The sequence below is a fragment of the Mixophyes fleayi genome, chromosome 4 (assembly GCF_038048845.1).
Source record: "Mixophyes fleayi isolate aMixFle1 chromosome 4, aMixFle1.hap1, whole genome shotgun sequence".
In the NCBI taxonomy this organism is placed as follows: domain Eukaryota; kingdom Metazoa; phylum Chordata; class Amphibia; order Anura; family Limnodynastidae; genus Mixophyes; species Mixophyes fleayi.
Window position 1 is genome coordinate 272,723,532 of NC_134405.1, and position 6,000 is coordinate 272,729,531.

The following is a 6,000-nucleotide window of genomic DNA, read 5'->3' on the forward strand; positions in this document are numbered from 1 at the left end:
CATTCCTCTGCCGTGTGTTACTTTATTGGATTTAGCATTCTCCATTCATCATCCTCAGCGTTGAACTATTGCTCTAGTCATCCCCTGCAGTTGTCAAGGGTTACAAACTATGAAGTAGCTGTTAGGAACCCCCCTAGCCGATACTGCACAGACCGGAATCTACTCTGCCAGTCAGGTGTTCACTGTAGCCCCTAGTGGTGGGGACAGACTGGGCCGCAGACTGACAGAGGGTCATGAAGTGCGTACCAGCTGGGGAGAACCCAGGAAAGTGGAGTGAAGTCCAGGCAAAGGTCAAGGGCCGGCAGCAGACAGCAAATCCAATAAACAGGCCGAGGTCAAGGCTCACGAGCAAACAGGAAGGTCAGTAAACACGCCAGAGGTCGGGGTCACAAGAAACACAGGCAGAGTCCAGGCAAGGGGTCATACACGGGTAATCCAACAGAATATCCAAAGGACAGGAGCTAGGAGCAGAGCAGGTCAGCAGACTGGTAACAGAAACTATAACCGGCAGTGAGGCTGCAGACCTCACTGTCTTAAATACTGGTAGCCACCAATCAGAGCCTAGCTCTGCAAATGCCCACAGGAGGCACCAATCAAAGGGCCAAGCCCCCTTAGTTAATTAGCCCACAGGCTATCATTTGTGTGCATGCGCATGGCTTGCAGCACTGCCGTGACGCAGCGCTACACAGGAGGCGTTTGGCCGTTGCCTTGGCAACGGAAGGGCAGAAAGTAGAAATGACGTCCCGGTCGTCAAGGTGACGGCCGGGACGGCAGGGGGAGCCAGAAGTGAGTACCGCCGCGGCTCGTGACAGTAGCGTATTGTGTTTCATCTCGTCATCCTGACCTACCTGCCGTGCATTCAGTCTCTGCTGTTATCTATATTTCTTCTCATTCCAATTATACCATCAGACAATATGTTACTTTGCAGCACATTCCACTTACAGCTACTATCCTCCAGTGTTATTATCGGTGATGCTTGTGAGCCATGAACTTTTAACTTGTGAATTTCATCATTCATTTATCCATTGTGTCCTAACCTCCACTACCCTCTGCCAGTACATGTCTGGGAGACCGGGACCTGTGGAACAGGAGCAGCGGAGTCCATATTTCCCTGGTGAAGACCTCCTACCCGTTAGATTCCGCACTCCTGGGCAAGTTCCATCTCGGCAGAGGCAAGGGATCTACAAAAACCTTCAGGGTTGTGACAGTAAAAACAGGCCCTAATGTCTGATCCCCCGGTGGAGCCTTCTGCGAGGGATATGCTATAGCATCTCATTGCTCGAGTTGAACAGCAGGATAATACACAGCGCCAGCTGTTACAATGTCTTCAGACCCTTGCTGGTCGTCTGGATATGCTTCAAGCAATTCAACCAGCAGTGTCAGTCTCTCCTCCTGAGCAACTTTCTGGACATCAGGCCTCCCCTGTAACTTCCTCAACACTCAGGTTATCTTCTCCGGCCAAGTTTGATGGGGATCCAAAATTTTATTGTGGTTTCCTTAATCAGTGTTCAATTCAGTTTGAACTTCAACATCAAAATTTTCCTACTGATAGGTCCAAAGTTGCATATATGATCTCCTTACTGAATGGCCAAGCCTTAGCCTGGACTTCCCCATTGTGGGAGAGGGATGATTCACTTCTTTCTAATTATGCATCCTTTCTGCTGACTTCCCTTCGGATTTTCGATGAACCTGGTCGAGTCTCCTCTGCCTCCATGGGTATCCTCCATTTACGCCAAGAGAATCACTCAGTGGCCTAATATGTCATTGAATTCCGCACATTATCCTCTGAATTGTCTTGGAACAATGAAACATTGGTGGCTGCCTTCTGGCAGGGGTTATCTGATCGCATTAAAGATACATTAGCATCCCATGAACTTCCTACCACCTTGGATGCCATTATATCATTGTACAATAAGGTAGACTTACGCTTCAGAGAGAGAACAGTGGAGAAGGAGGTATCTCGTCATCTAATCCATAGACCAGTTCCACATCCTGTGCTACATTCTTCAATAATCAATGCACCCATGCAAATGGGAAGATCCCGGCTGACCCCTGAGGAACGTGACCGGAGACGCAGAGACAAATTATGTATTTACTGTGGCGAGTCTGGCCACTTCTTAAATTCTTGTCATAAGAGGTCGGGAAATGCCAGACCCTGATCTGCTCCGTGGAGGTCAGATTGGGGCTTAGGAAACCTCCTCTTCTACTGCTTGCGCCATTCCTGTTTTTTCTGCAATATGATTCGGTGGGACATTCTACCCAAGCTTTAATAGACTCTGGTGCTTCCGGGAATTTTATTTCACAGAGTTTAGTAACCCGATGGTCCATTCCTACTACTCCTTTGCAATCTCCTGTTGTCATCACGGGCATCGATGGTCTCAGCTCTCTCAAGGTGTAATTCGTATTCGGACTAAATCATTAAGAAAGTATCTCTTTTTTGATATTGCCTTGTACTACCTCTCCAGTCATCCTGAGTCTTCCGTGGCTTCAGCTCCACTCTCCACAAGTAGACTGGAATACTTCTGAGATCCTTTCCTGGGGGCCTCATTGTCAATCTGGATGTTTAACAAAAGTGAAACCACTCCATTCTTCTAAAATCTCTATAACTTTGGATTCTTCTACGTTGCCTCCTCAATACCAGTTCATTTGCTGATGTCTTTGATAAGGTTCGTGCGGAGACCCTTCCACCTCATCGTCCATGGGATTGCCCCATAGAGTTAATACCTGAAGGGATACCACCCAGAGGTTGAGTTTATCCTCTCTCTCAACCAGAGACTGAAGCTATGTCTGTCTATGTTAAGGAGAACCTTCAAAGAGGCTTTATCAGACCTTCTGTTTCCCCGGCTGGGGCTGGCTTCTTTTTTGTGAAGAAAAAAGACGGCTCTCTTCTTCCTTGCATTGACTATCGCGGGCTTAATCTGGTGACCATCAAGAATCGCTACCCCATTCCCATCATTACCGAGTTATTCGACCGAATCAAAGGAGCCAGGATCTTCACGAAACTGGACCTCAGAGGATTGATTCGTATTCGGTCTGGAGATGAGTGGAAAACCGCTTTTAATACCCGTGATGGCCATTACGAATATTTGGTGATGCCTTTTGGACTTTGTAATGCTCCAGCAGTTTTCCAAAGTTTTATTAAAAAGGTATGTTGGGATCTCCTCTTTTCTTATGTCGTTGTGTATCTGGACAATATTCTCATTTTTTCTAAGACCCTGGACACTCATAGAGAACATGTGGCTGAAGTACTAACCAGACTTCACAGGAATCATCTTTACTGCAAACTAGAGAAATTTTCTTTTGAAGCAGCTTCTATGCCTTTTCTGGGTTTCATTATTTCTGGATCGGGTCTCCAAATGGATCCAGAAAAGGTTCAGTCCATTCTAAATTGGCCGCTCCCAGCTACTTTCAAAGCCATTCAACGATTCTTAGGATTTGCAAATTACTACCGACAGTTTATTTTAAATTATTCCAGCATTGTGGCTCCTATTACAGCCCTTACCAAAAAGGGTGCCATTTCAAAAAACTGGCCAGTAGAGGCCTTGGAGCCCTTTTCATATCTCAGGAGTGCCTTTTCCTCAGCGTCCATCCTCCAACAGCCAAATCTTTCTCAACCATTCTTTCTGGAAGTGGACGCATTAGCTGTTGGTGTTGGAGCAGTTCTTTCCCAACGGTCATCTACCAACCGATTGCTACCATGTTCTTTCTTCTCTCTGAGATTTTTACCAGCGGAACAAAATTACACCATTGGAGACAAGGAGCTATTAGCAATGAAGTTGGTATTGTCTGAGTGGCGATACCTGTTGGAAGGAGCCCAACATGTAGTAAAAATGTTTACAGATCACAAGAATTTGCTGTATCTACAGACTGCACAATGTCTCAATCCTCGGCAAGCCCGTTAGTCCCTATTTTTCTCTCGTTTTAATCTTCATGTCACCTTTAAACCTGGACATTTGAATAAAAGAGTGGATGCTCTCTCTCGAGCCTTTGACAGTAATGCAGATTCAGATCCATCTACAAACCGCTTCATCTTGGATCCTAAATGCCTGCTGGCTTCTGCTACTTCTCAATCACCCCCTCCTGGCAAATCCTTTGTCCCTAAAACACTCCGGAAAAAATTATTTCGCTGGTACCATGCTTCTAAAATTTCTGGTCATGCAGGATTTCTGAAGACCTACAAATTAATATCCCGCTCCTATTGGTGGCCATCTCTTCGTGTTGATGTTAAGAACTTTGTTGCTTCCTGTGATTTCTGTGGCCAGCACAAATATTCTCGCCTAGCTCCTGTCACTCACCGGACTGTGAGTGCTACTTCTCGTGTGTTTAGGAACCGTGGCCGTCCACCATCCTGAGGGTCTGCGCATGTGCAGCCCTTTCAAACCTTCAGTACATGTTCCTTTTAGTTAATTGGCTGATCAGGCAACACTCCCTATTTAAAGCACCTGAGGTCAATACCTCGTTGCCTGATCTTGGAGTCTCATTCCCCATGAGCCTCTGAAGGTGTTCCTGTGTTTCCTCGTGTGTTCAGCTCCTGCTGATTCCTGTTGTTCGTTTGTGGTTTCCAGACCACTTCAACTCTCCCGTGTTTCATCGTGACTGCACCAGCTGCTTCCTATCCGCTGCCTCCGTGTATCTACAGTATCCTGCTCACTTCAACTCTCCCGTGTTTCATCGTGACTGCACCAGCTGATTCCTATCCGCTGCCTCCGTGTATCTACAGTATCCTGATCACTTCAACTCTCCCGTGTTTCATCGTGACTGCACCAGCTGATTCCTATCCGCTGCCTCCGTGTATCTGCAGTGTCCTGCTCATCGTGTCTGCAGCCAGCTGATCCGCTCTCCGTGCTTCTACAGTGTCTCCGCTTGTGTCAACTCGCCTGTCTGCATTGGATCAACGCTCCGCTGCTTTCATCTCGGCTAGACCATCTCTACTCTTCAGTGTTCTCCAGGTGTCCAGTTCTATATACTACTGCTTCCTGAGTATTGTTTCCATCCCTGCTGGTCTACCTACCTGTGCACTGCACCTACTTGATTACCGCTTCCACCCTCCTGGGACTTCGTATCCTGCCAGCCTCCAGCCGTTCAGGTATCCCTGCACTTCTGTCTGACAGCCTGCTCTCCTGAACCACGGTATGCATACTTCTCATTGACTGTGCTGGTGTATTGCATATCTTGCTGGACTGAGTTGTTCTCCTCTGGAGTTTCCTATCCGCTGAGACTATTGCCATCATTTGACTGTGTTACCTTTTAGCCTGGATAGTTCTTGTGACTTTGTATAATTGTGCAGTGCTGTTCAGTTATTACTATTGTGTGCATATCATCGTGGGATCAAGTTCAGTGTGCCCGTGTATACTCTGCATTTCATTTATTTCCCCGTGCTCCTCCTCACTTATATATTTCAGTGGTATAACTTGCTGGAGGCAGACCACTGTTCCCTGTTTTCTGAGTCACCAGTTTCCAGTATCCTTTCACATAGCAGTGGTACAACTTGCTAACGCAGACCACTGACTCCCCGGATACCTTCACCTGGATTCCATTCCTTCACCCAGACAGTGGTACAACTTGCTATACGCAGACCGCTGACTCTCATCACCTCCTCGTTACTCCTGGACATTCCTCCTCACTATAGCAGTGGTACAACTTGCTATACGCAGAACACTGACTACCCTCACGTTTCCTTGTCTATCCAGTTCCTCGTGTACAATTATCTATATATTACCAGTGCTGCTAGTCATAGACTTTCCACGAGCATTCTCTTACCATCTGCTGTCTCCTGTTCCGTTATCACCCCGCTACCAGAGTACCATATTACCACCTATACTGCTCTGGTAAGTCCATCATCTGGTGATACCTGGGTAAAGACTCCTAGTGCCCGTGACAGCTCCTATGGGACTTCTGTTACCTCTTTCTATACCTTCCAAACCATGGACCCACATCAGCATGGACTTCATAGCTGATCTCCCTATCAGTAAGGGTCACAATACAGTCTGGGTCGTGGTG